Below are 11,960 nucleotides of genomic sequence, written 5' to 3' on the forward strand. Positions count from 1 at the left end.
AACCACAAATTTCTTTGTCCCGGCATCTTCAGTTTTATACTTTTTGTCCAATGAGTCCCATAGTTCTTTGGCTGTCTTTGTTACACAATACACATTATAAAGTGAATCAACAAGGCCATTAAGAACATAATCCCTACACAAGAAATCAGAATGTTTCCAAGCATCAATAGCAGTTAAAGCTTGCACATCTCCTTCTCCTTCGGGCATCCGAGGAGCCTCTTCAGTTAAGAATCTAGCAAGATTCAATGTGGTAAGATAGAAGAGCATCTTCTGCTGCCACCTCTTAAAGTTCAGTCCAGAGAACTTGTCACACCCCCAAACCAAGGATGGCGGAAACGTCCGGGGGTGGAGGACTTCATGTATAGTATCACAACAACGAGTATAATAGTGCTCAAAGTAATTACAACCATCATAAATATAATTGAAAAGGTTACACCAAAGTATATGTTTACATGTTTCAAATCAATTACATTATGATGACAAAATGAACTGTTTGACGATTTAACGTCCCATCCTCAAAACGCTGTTGATTTCCTGTTTCACTGATTTCCTGAGAATACAAGTAGTTTTGAAAAAGTGTCAACAATTAAGTTGGTGAGTTCATAAGAGTTTTGTTTAAGAAAGAAGCCGTTTTATCTGTAAAAGCGACAAAGTAAGTTTCCAGAAAATCCAATATTTTCCTTAATAAAGTTATGTAGTCCTAAATCCCAGGGCTGGAAATAAACAAGTATTTTTACATACTTAAAGGTATAAAAAGTGATTTTAAATTGACATAAAACCCTTTTTAATCTAGGAATTTTCCCGTAAACTTTATGTGTTGTGTGTTGTCTTAATCCTAAGACCGAAAGTGTACAAGTATTTTTCTATACTTAAAGTAATTCATGTGAGTTAAATCGACATAACTCGCTAATTTAAAAGTAAGAACCCGTAAATCTTATGATTTGTTAATACCACATGTGAGCTATTATAACCATGCTAAGACTAGTTTAGGTGGCCTCGTAACACGACGTTCTTCAGGCGTCGCACGTTAAATGACACTTGTCACCACAGACCTGCCGGTCTAGCTGTTGCATGCAGCTCAGGTGTGGGTTTGTCAAACCCAATATAGATCTATACACAACTATCACGCTCTCCCTCCAGGAGACTCTGGTTACAATTTACAGGACTTTTGACTTTGTTACTTTGAAGGTAACACGAAGTGAATGACTCACAAATTTATTCATTAATAGATTTACGTGAACTGAACTGAAAACCTTTGGTAAATGAGTTTGAAAGGTAAATGATACATAAACTATACCTATTATAGTTTATCCAAAACGTTTGTAACGTAAAAGAATCTTACTGAAATGTAAATGATACCTAAACTATACCTATTATAGTTTATCCGAAAACACATTAGTACTATAAGTCCATAAACTATTACTATTATGTAGTTATGAAAAACCCATTTGTTTGAGAGTAAAACCTTTCTCATGTAGTAAAAATCCATAACTATGCTTATTATAGCTTATTATATGTGTTCGAATGAATGAAGAATTCTTATCATGAATGACTAAATTTCAGTTTATGATGATAAACTAACAAGAAATTACATTCAATATTTAGAACTTATTGTTATACACTTTGCTCAACATAATACAAAGTGTTATGAAAGTTATAAGCTGTTAACTAGTTTTTTAGGGTCTTATATGTTAAAATATGATTTTTGGAGAAAATCCCGCATTAAAATCATTAAAAACGGGCTTAAAACGGAGTCGTGGTCGAAAACCGGGTGGAAAATGGCAAATCCGAAGTCAGGAGGGTGACTCCGGCCTTAACAGCATTAGATCCAAAGTCGGGGCTTGGTCGCTGCAGTGGATCCGAAGGCGAAGGAGGCTGCGGTCCGAGCAGCTACCGCAGGCGGGTTCGGATGTGGTGCTCCAGGTGGCTGCGGCTCGCTGGCTGCGGCTAGGTGGCTGCGGCTACTCAAGGAGACTCCGGTTCAAGGAGGGTTTGGTCCCTATAGAGGGACTTCGGCCCTAAGAGGCTATTTTCCAAGGTATCACCCCTTTTCGAAGGGTTTTTCACCAAGTCAAGTGTCGGGATGCCTCAAATGCTTAAAATAAATCAAAAGGGGTTTTGAGAGAGATTTGGGAGAGATTTGACATACTTGGAGAGATTTGGGAGATATTTCACATTTTTGGAGAGATTTCTCATACAGAGAGAGATTTGGGAGAGATTTCACATTCTTGGAGAGATTTCTCATACAGAGAGAGATTTGGGAGAGATTTCACATTCTTGGAGAGATTTCTCATACAGAGAGAGATTTGGGAGAGATTTGACATACTTGGAGAGATTTGGGAGAGATTTCACATTCTTGGAGAGATTTCTCATACCGAGAGAGATTTGACATACTTGGAGAGATTTGGGAGAGATTTCACATTCATGGAGAGATTTCTCATACCGAGAGAGATTTGGGAGAGATTTGACATACTTTGAGAGATTTGGGAGAGATTTCACATTCTTGGAGAGATTTCTCATACCGAGAGAGATTTGGGAGAGTTAGAGTGAAAGAGATTGAGAGAGACTTCTTTTGTGACCTTTTTGAGTGTTTGTCTCTGTAATTCAAGGTTCGTAAACCTCGTTAAGTCTTGTTATGATTGTTATATGCCCCCGGGGGTTAAGGAATAATGTTTTATCTAGTAGTTTCATCACTTGCCCTGATTAGGGTTTAGAATTTCCGAACACGTGAAAACTCTAAGTGATACTTTGTATTAAGATTGCGAGCCGTTCAATAAGAAACATAATGGAAACCCTAATGTACAAGGGTTAGATGAGTCGACCGGTTTGACTTGTTGACTTTAGTTGACTTTGACTTGGCCAAAATTGACGGTTGTCACAGAACTTCTCAGGTTTCTCAGCATGATTGACCGGCATGGTCATCATTGGAGCTCCTTGAGCATTAGGAGTTCCATTAGGCTTTGGTGGTTGGGAACCTTCACCAGTAGTCATGCTACAAAAGGAAGCAAATATAAAATTCAGTAACCACAAAACTGTTAAATATTGTTTGTTTCCAGAAAGCAGGTTCTGAAAACTGTGAAACAAAAGAAAGAATCTGAAAATTGTTTTAGAAAACAATTTATGAAAACAGTAACAGATTATGGATGCAATCAACTTAAACAGAAAACAGGAGAAGCAGAAAATGTCTTAGAAAACGATTTCTGAAAACAGATTCTGCAATTGTTATGTAGAGGAAAAAAATTGTTTTTATAAACACTTAAAGACGAATCAGAAAGAAATTATTTTTTTTTCAAGTTCGTTTCGCACAAACGATTTATTTTAAGACTGTTAGGAAAATATAACCCAAAATTGTACGAAAGAACAAAAGCATAAAGTTCTTGACTGAGGCCTGTGTTTAACATAGTTTCCTTAAAACAAATTCGCCCTATATGGGTGTTTGTTTCCCAGGATACAACAGTGGAAATAATTAAAAACGGGCTTAAAACGGAGTCGTGGTCGAAAACCGGGTGGAAAATGGCAAATCCGAAGTCAGGAGGGTGACTCCGGCCTTAACAGCATTAGATCCGAAGCCGGGGCTTGGTCGCTGTAGTGGATCCGAAGGCGAAGGAGGCTGCGGTCCGAGCAGCTACCGCAGGCGGGTTCAGATGTGGTGCTCCAGGTGGCTGCGGCTCGCTGGCTGCAGCTACTCAAGGAGACTCCGGTTCAAGGAGGGTTTGGTCCCTATAGAGGGACTTCGGCCCTAAGAGGCTATTTTCCAAGGTATCACCCCTTTTCGAAGGGTTTTTCACCATGTCAAGTGTCGGGATGCCCCAAATGCTTAAAATAAATCAAAAGGGGTTTTGAGAGAGATTTGGGAGAGATTTGACATACTTGGAGAGATTTGGGAGAGATTTCACATTCTTGGAGAGATTTCTCATACAGAGAGAGATTTGGGAGAGATTTCACATTCTTGGGGAGATTTCTCATACAGAGAGAGATTTGGGAGAGATTTCACATTCTTGGAGAGATTTCTCATACAGAGAGAGATTTGGGAGAGATTTGACATACTTGGAGAGATTTGGGAGAGATTTCACATTCTTGGAGAGATTTCTCATACCGAGAGAGATTTGACATACTTGGAGAGATTTGGGAGACATTTCACATTCTTGGAGAGATTTCTCATACCGAGAGAGATGTGGGATAGATTTGACATACTTGGAGAGATTTGGGAGAGATTTCACATTCTTGGAGAGATTTCTCATACAGAGAGAGATTTGGGAGAGTTAGAGTGAAAGAGATTGAGAGAGACTTCTTTTGTGACCTTTTTGAGTGTTTGTCTCTGTAATTCAAGGTTCGTAAACCTCGTTAAGTCTTGTTATGATTGTTATATGCCCCCGGGGGTTAAGGAATAATGTTTTATCTAGTAGTTTCATCACTTGCCCTGATTAGGGTTTAGAATTTCCGAACACGTGAAAACTCTAAGTGATACTTTGTATTAAGATTGCGAGCCGTTCAATAAGAAACATAATGGAAATCCTAATATACAAGGGTTAGATGAGTTGACCGGTTTGACTTGTTGACTTTAGTTGACTTTGACTTGGCCAAAATTGACGGTTGTCACATCATCCCCCCGTTAGAAAGAATTTCGTCCCGAAATTAGTGTTTCGAGTTGTACTTCAAGAATTTGGAGGAAAGATGGGGGAACTTTTCGTAGTATAAGAAATTGATATGGTGGGGAACAACCCGCCTGATGTTAACTGACGACCTTGGAATTTCTTATTGTAACTTGAGCTGAGTCGATTTAAAGGAGTTATTGTTTTGGAATGACAATGTATTCTACATGTGCCTTTATGCTCTCCGCTTTATACTTGGTATTACCACTATGAATATTTTATAAGGTAATTTGTGAGTATTATCCTTACGAATGTTTCAACAAATTGTGACGAGATTTGTATTATAAGTCCTACTAGTTCTTTTTTAATCGCTTGGTGTAAACTAGTCGTATATCATTAAGATTGCAAGGGCATTCGGATGGGTGACCCTGCCTTAAGCCCACAACCAAACAAGGAACATGGAATAAGGCGGAATCACACATTCTAAGTCCATGGGATCTTAATGATACATGACCATCATGTTTACACTAGCCGTCATAGATTCACCAGTAAAAACCCTGCGTTTTTATATAGATGATAAGGCTTATTCAGGTTTTGCCGTGTCCTCGAGATGCTTTCAGCCTTTCTCGTATTTGTACTAAGTCATAAATGAAAGCTTCTCTTTGGAGCGTCGCATAGGGCCTGCTTAAGCGTTTCTCGTTTGATTAGATCGGTAGGGAACATATGGGTTCGGTTTACACGACTAGGCTTATTCGGATGATAGGGCGGTCACTTGCAATCCTGGGTAACCTGGTCCCGAAGTTCATGGCAGGACTCGGACTTGGTCCATCTATCATCAACTTGCGCATATAGGTCGTATGTAATTAAGGTTGGTGAGATAGTTGGATGGGTGACTCTGCCCCAATGTCCACAACCAGATGAGGAACAGGAAATAGGGCGGAAGCACACATCCAATGTCCGTAGAATATTAATTGTACATTATCCTCGCGTATACACGTAGTAGTGGTAGACTAACCGTATTCGTCCCAAGCTTCTGTGCTTGAGCCTTATATGTTGCATGCGTGACATTCCCTAAGGGTCTTCTGGATATACTTGTGGTGAGGCTTCGGAGGGTATAATATTTCTCTGGTGAGTGTTTTGGGGTTTCGCGACGAGAGATGACCCGGAGGTCCGTGTTGGATTTGTGTTTATGCGAGACGAAGGTTTTTCGAGATTAGGTGAAAGGTCTTTTCGTAGCTGTTTAGTCGGGAAAGTGAGGACTATATCAATTGAAATCGAATGACGACAACATTATCTTTTTAGGTAAAACATGTGTTAAGCTGTATTTGTAAGAAATGCTCGTTAGAGTGATAGAGTATCTTGTGTTTCTTTTCAGTGTGTTCCGTTTTGTTCGATGTTATTATTACCGCAGATGATTCATACTACAGCAACTAGCACTGGTAGTGAGTGGGTTCTGATAGCTAGCAATGATACTGGGTATCATGATCCCTGACAGGTCACTCCATGATTGAGCGGTATATGTATGTCGTATGAAATTTGATATTGGTGAAGTCGTCGAGTGGGTGGCTCCACCCTACTCCCACTACTAGACATGGAACATGAGTCAAGACTGAATTATTTGCTTTAGGTCTTTAGTATTTCGATTATAATTAACCCCGATGTATGTACAAAGTCATCACAGCTTACAGGTAATGATCCTAAGGTCATATATGAGTGTCTTTGAGTTGATTTGAACGAGAGAGTAATTTTAACTACTTTTTGAAAGACGGTAGTTTTAGCAAGCATACCAAATTCATTACAAACATATGGTACTTAAACGTTTTTGTCGTTGGAAACATTACAAAAGTCCTAATAGGGTTCCCTTGTTGCTCCTGCTGGTTTGTTCATCACACTCCTCCTGCTCCCCCGCCATTCTTCTTAGTTGGACATTCTCTCTTGAAGTGTCCCATTTCACCGCATAGGTAGCATCCTGGGCCTACCCTGGTGTTGGTGATTGAAGGGAGGTGTTGGGTTTGGCTCCTGCAGAAATGGGCAGTATGTCCGTTCTTGTTGCAGTTTTTACAGTGCATCACCCGGCAAACCCCATTGTGATGGAAGCCACACTTGTTACACATTGGGAGTGATCCCTTATATGGTATGGCTGATGCTTGGGTGACAGACATTGTGGCTAGTGTCGAGGCATGTGTCGTGACTGGTGTTGTAATGGCAGGGGTGGCCATGGGTTGTTGTCTTCCAGCGAATTTTTGAGGTAGGTTACACTTCTTTTCGTCCCAAAACTTTCGCTTCTTGTTCGTAGGTTTGTGGCCTGAGGCGCCTTCATTGGCAGACACCCGTCGGTGTTCCTGATTGTTACAACGATTTGTATTGTCGATACCGCTTTCATCTCTGCCGGAATTGTTAGCATTGAGTTGCGCCATGACGGCTGTCACGGCTGCCGTGACTGCAGCTTGAAAGGTAGCAGGATCTATCTGCAGGATTGCTGCCTTGCTTGTCGGCTGGTTACCTTCTTGTGAAGACATAATCCTGTTGCATGAGGAGAAACGATGTCGTGAGTAGGGATGATTATCTCTAGCTATATCCTTACCATTTATATACACATGTATAAATGTCACACTTTACTGAACTATTCTCGGTGTTTCTGCTAACGTCCCTAAGACGGGGTTATGGTGGTGGGTAGAAGTAGGTTTCATACAGGCGTTAAGCTTTACTCATCTTAGGATCATGTTTGTCCAAACACACTTAGCTGAGGAGTTTTGATGGGATCCGGTGCATCAGCGCTCGTATGATCGCACCCTATAGGTCTACGAAGAAGGCACCTTTCCACCAAAATGTTTAAAGGTGAGACGATAATGAGTTTTTAGAATGGCTATACGTCGCGAGTTTTCTAACTAAGTTTATCTTAGTGCAATTTGTAACGTATTTCGGTTGTTTATGGTGTTCTGAAAACAATTCGTAATGAAAGTGTATATATATGTAATAAACCCATGTATTTTAGTAGTTCTGTATCCAAGTGAAACCTTGTAATTTGATTCAAGCTAGATCCTTCTTACGACCAATTGATGTATGTTTAGTTATATAATTAAGACTAAATAGACCTTCGAGTCTGTTAGGTATGTCCTAAGTCCATCTTGTTAATATGATTCTAGTACTTATGGTTTCGGAGAAAATTTTGATCTCGATGCAGGTCTACCTCACATCCCTGCAAGGAAAAGTTTTGATAGCAAATAGATCTCTTGATTAGTATAACCGCTTAAATCGCAGTGTTGTGCTTACACCCAGAATAGAGTAGCTCCAACGCATACTCATGAACCTAATTTACAAGGTCTTGTGAGCGGTATGAACTCTACTCACGACGCTCCGTCCCTTGCGACGCCTGAGGCAAAGTCGATGCACCTTGCAGCTCTGCCAATCGACGCTTGGCTGCAACCATTCTCCCTTCAAATGCTGTGTGCCTACCCTGTTACTCCTTTGCCTCTGCCCGAGCGGCGAGAAGGTCCTAAAAAGAAAGTTGGTCTCTGAAATAGCAGTCTTTTTCCAAGTCTCGGGTACGTGAGATGGTAGGGTCTGTAGTAGCGCGCAGTTTTCGAACTCGGTTTGCAGTCTCCTTGTTTTAATCCCCGATGTTCGTGATCCGCCGGGTCTTCGCCGGGAGGGCTCTGTCAGTCGGTCCCCCGTGGTTGAGGTCATAGCACCCTCGTTGGTCTCCACATGGTGATTGTTGTCATTGCTGTCGACTCCAACCCTTGATCACGGTTGCCCAACGGGGCACAGGTCTGATGTAGTCGAAACGGTTCGCGGGAACCCTGGCTATGCATGGAGGGTTGATTACCTCCGGTTACGCTTCTGATTCTTCTCATAACCATCCACCATTTCTCTGGTAGGGAAAGTAGGGGTCGCTTGGTAAGTAGGATCTTGCTATGTTATATGTGCGAGAATAGGAGGGGTAGAAGAGATAATTAATAGACGTCTAATCCTATAATTACTTATAGGGGTGATCCTTACTAGTTACGTCTATAATCACATAATGCATACCAGTTATACATAATATGAGATAGAATAGACATTCGAATAAATGACTCTACTCTAAGTCCACAACCAAACAAGGAACAGGAAGTAGAGCAATAGTCATAGATTTCGAGTCTATAATATCTTTAATTATGTGTAACCTTGGCGTATGCACTCAGTCGTTATAGACCTACTAATAGGGGTCTTTAGTTTTCACATAAGTTGGTTATAGTATTACAAAATGCTCCTATAGTATTTTAAGGGTTGACTTATGCTTTTCAATGTTTGTTTGTAGATAGAATTGGTAAGTTTTTAGACTTGTTGCAACGCCACAACCATTCCCGGGCATATGCTAATCACTTTTGGGTTAGACATAGTTGATCAGGCTATGTCATTCCCAGACCTGACCATACATCCCCAAGCCTACTTGTGCCATTCAACAATCACAACTTTTGTTTTGTTCTAGAATGATGTTGTCCTTAGTATGTATGCATGCATGTATACTTTTAACAAGAAACTATTTATTTCTAAAAGTAGAGTTATTTGAAAATGTTAAATCAGAGACCATAGTCCCAATGCATTTATAGTTTGTATATCTTATGTGGTTCGATATACTTAGTTCACTATAAACAATGCTCTGATACCAATCTGTCACACCCCCAAACCAAGGATGGCGGAAACGTCCGGGGGTGGAGGACTTCATGTATAGTATCACAACAACGAGTATAATAGTGCTCAAAGTAATTACAACCATCATAAATATAATTGAAAAGGTTACACCAAAGTATATGTTTACATGTTTCAAATCAATTACATTATGATGACAAAATGAACTGTTTGACGATTTAACGTCCCATCCTCAAAACGCTGTTGATTTCCTGTTTCACTGATTTCCTGAGAATACAAGTAGTTTTGAAAAAGTGTCAACAATTAAGTTGGTGAGTTCATAAGAGTTTTGTTTAAGAAAGAAGCCGTTTTATCTGTAAAAGCGACAAAGTAAGTTTCCAGAAAATCCAATATTTTCCTTAATAAAGTTATGTAGTCCTAAATCCCAGGGCTGGAAATAAACAAGTATTTTTACATACTTAAAGGTATAAAAAGTGATTTTAAATTGACATAAAACCCTTTTTAATCTAGGAATTTTCCCGTAAACTTTATGTGTTGTGTGTTGTCTTAATCCTATGACCGAAAGTGTACAAGTATTTTTCTATACTTAAAGTAATTCATGTGAGTTAAATCGACATAACTCGCTAATTTAAAAGTAAGAACCCGTAAATCTTATGATTTGTTAAACCCAATATAGATCTATACACAACTATCACGCTCTCCCTCCAGGAGACTCTGGTTACAATTTACAGGACTTTTGACTTTGTTACTTTGAAGGTAACACGAAGTGAATGACTCACAAATTTATTCATTAACAGATTTACGTGAACTGAACTGAAAACCTTTGGTAAATGAGTTTGAAAGGTAAATGATACATAATCTATACCTATTATAGTTTATCCAAAACGTTTGTAACGTAAAAGAATCTTACTTAAATGTAAATGATACATAAACTATACCTATTATAGTTTATCCGAAAACACATTAGTACTATAAGTCCATAAACTATTACTATTATGTAGTTATGAAAAACCCATTTGTTTGAGAGTAAAACCTTTCTCATGTAGTAAAAATCCATAACTATGCTTATTATAGCTTATTATATGTGTTCGAATGAATGAAGAATTCTTATCATGAATGACTAAATTTCAGTTTATGATGATAAACTAACAAGAAATTACATTCAATATTTAGAACTTATTGTTATACACTTTGCTTAACATAATACAAAGTGTTATGAAAGTTATAAGCTGTTAACTAGTTTTTAAGCTTTCTGCACTGTTTTAGAAAAATCATACGAAGTCGAAAACTGAATCCGTAAATTCTGAGAGTTCATAAAATGTGTCTAGTTTATTCATAATTTTTATTATGATTTTTAGAAGTCTTTAACTTGTGTTAAAATGTTCATATTCACAGACTGGTCCGAATTTGTTTCTGAAATGATAGGCAGTTTTGTAAAAATCACCATAAATCGTAGAAAAATCGTATGGTGATGTGCAAGTAGTCATTTTAAAGGTATGAACCTGAACTATTTGCAACTAATAGAGTTTTGAAAACTAAAATGTTTAAGTTGACCAAAACAGTACGTGAATGGAGTTGAACTTTTCTGATGAAGGCTGTTAAATGAGTTTAGTTGTGTTCTTGGTGTTTTAACTTGTATTCCCCCCCCCCCCCCCTTAAAACTTAAAAAAACATGAAAAGATAGGGGTATGAACTCACCTTGAGTGATTTCAGTAGATGGATGATAGAGAAAAGAAGTGTTCAACTCAAGAACACTTGGGAGATGCCTTGAAGATTTGAAGATCTAACACAAATGTGATGGAATTTGTGTAAGCAATCTATGATTTGGGAAGAAGAAAGTGAAATAATCATAAGAAGAATGAATTATGCTTACCAAGAGTGGAAGAGAGCTTGATGATCAGCCCTTGAATCTCGAATTTGAGAGAGAGAGAAGTGAGAGAAAAAGTGTTTGTTCTTTGGAGGAAAAATGAGAGAAATAAGAGAAAGATGAGGAGAGATAATAGTTTTCAGCCTTTGACCAAGAGTATGGCTGGTCAAATGGTGGGGAAAGTACTCTTGAATGACCAGGTATGGTGGAAGGACAATAGCTGGTCATGGAGTGGGCATGGAAGTGGTTGCTTGTGTCATACACTAAGGTAAAGTCAACACTCCACCTCAAATATTCACCCACTAGATTTTATTCTTAAATAAATATTTCCATAAAAATATGTTTAAATTATGAATATTTAGGGTCTTATATGTTAAAATATGATTTTTGGAGAAAATCCCGCGTTAAAATCATTAAAAACGGGCTTAAAACGGAGTCGTGGTCGAAAACCGGGTGGAAAATGGCAAATCCGAAGTCAGGAGGGTGACTCCGGCCTTAACAGCATTAGATCCAAAGTCGGGGCTTGGTCGCTGCAGTGGATCCGAAGGCGAAGGAGGCTGCGGTCCGAGCAGCTACCGCAGGCGGGTTCGGATGTGGTGCTCCAGGTGGCTGCGGCTCGCTGGCTGCGGCTAGGTGGCTGCGGCTACTCAAGGAGACTCCGGTTCAAGGAGGGTTTGGTCCCTATAGAGGGACTTCGGCCCTAAGAGGCTATTTTCCAAGGTATCACCCCTTTTCGAAGGGTTTTTCACCAAGTCAAGTGTCGGGATGCCCCAAATGCTTAAAATAAATCAAAAGGGGTTTTGAGAGAGATCTGGGAGAGATTTGACATACTTGGAGAGATTTGGGAGATATTTCACATTCTTGGAGAG

Source organism: Lactuca virosa, chromosome 5 (genome assembly GCF_052849685.1).
Source record: "Lactuca virosa cultivar CGN04683 chromosome 5, Lactuca_virosa_CGN04683_v6, whole genome shotgun sequence".
Lineage (NCBI taxonomy): Eukaryota > Viridiplantae > Streptophyta > Magnoliopsida > Asterales > Asteraceae > Lactuca > Lactuca virosa.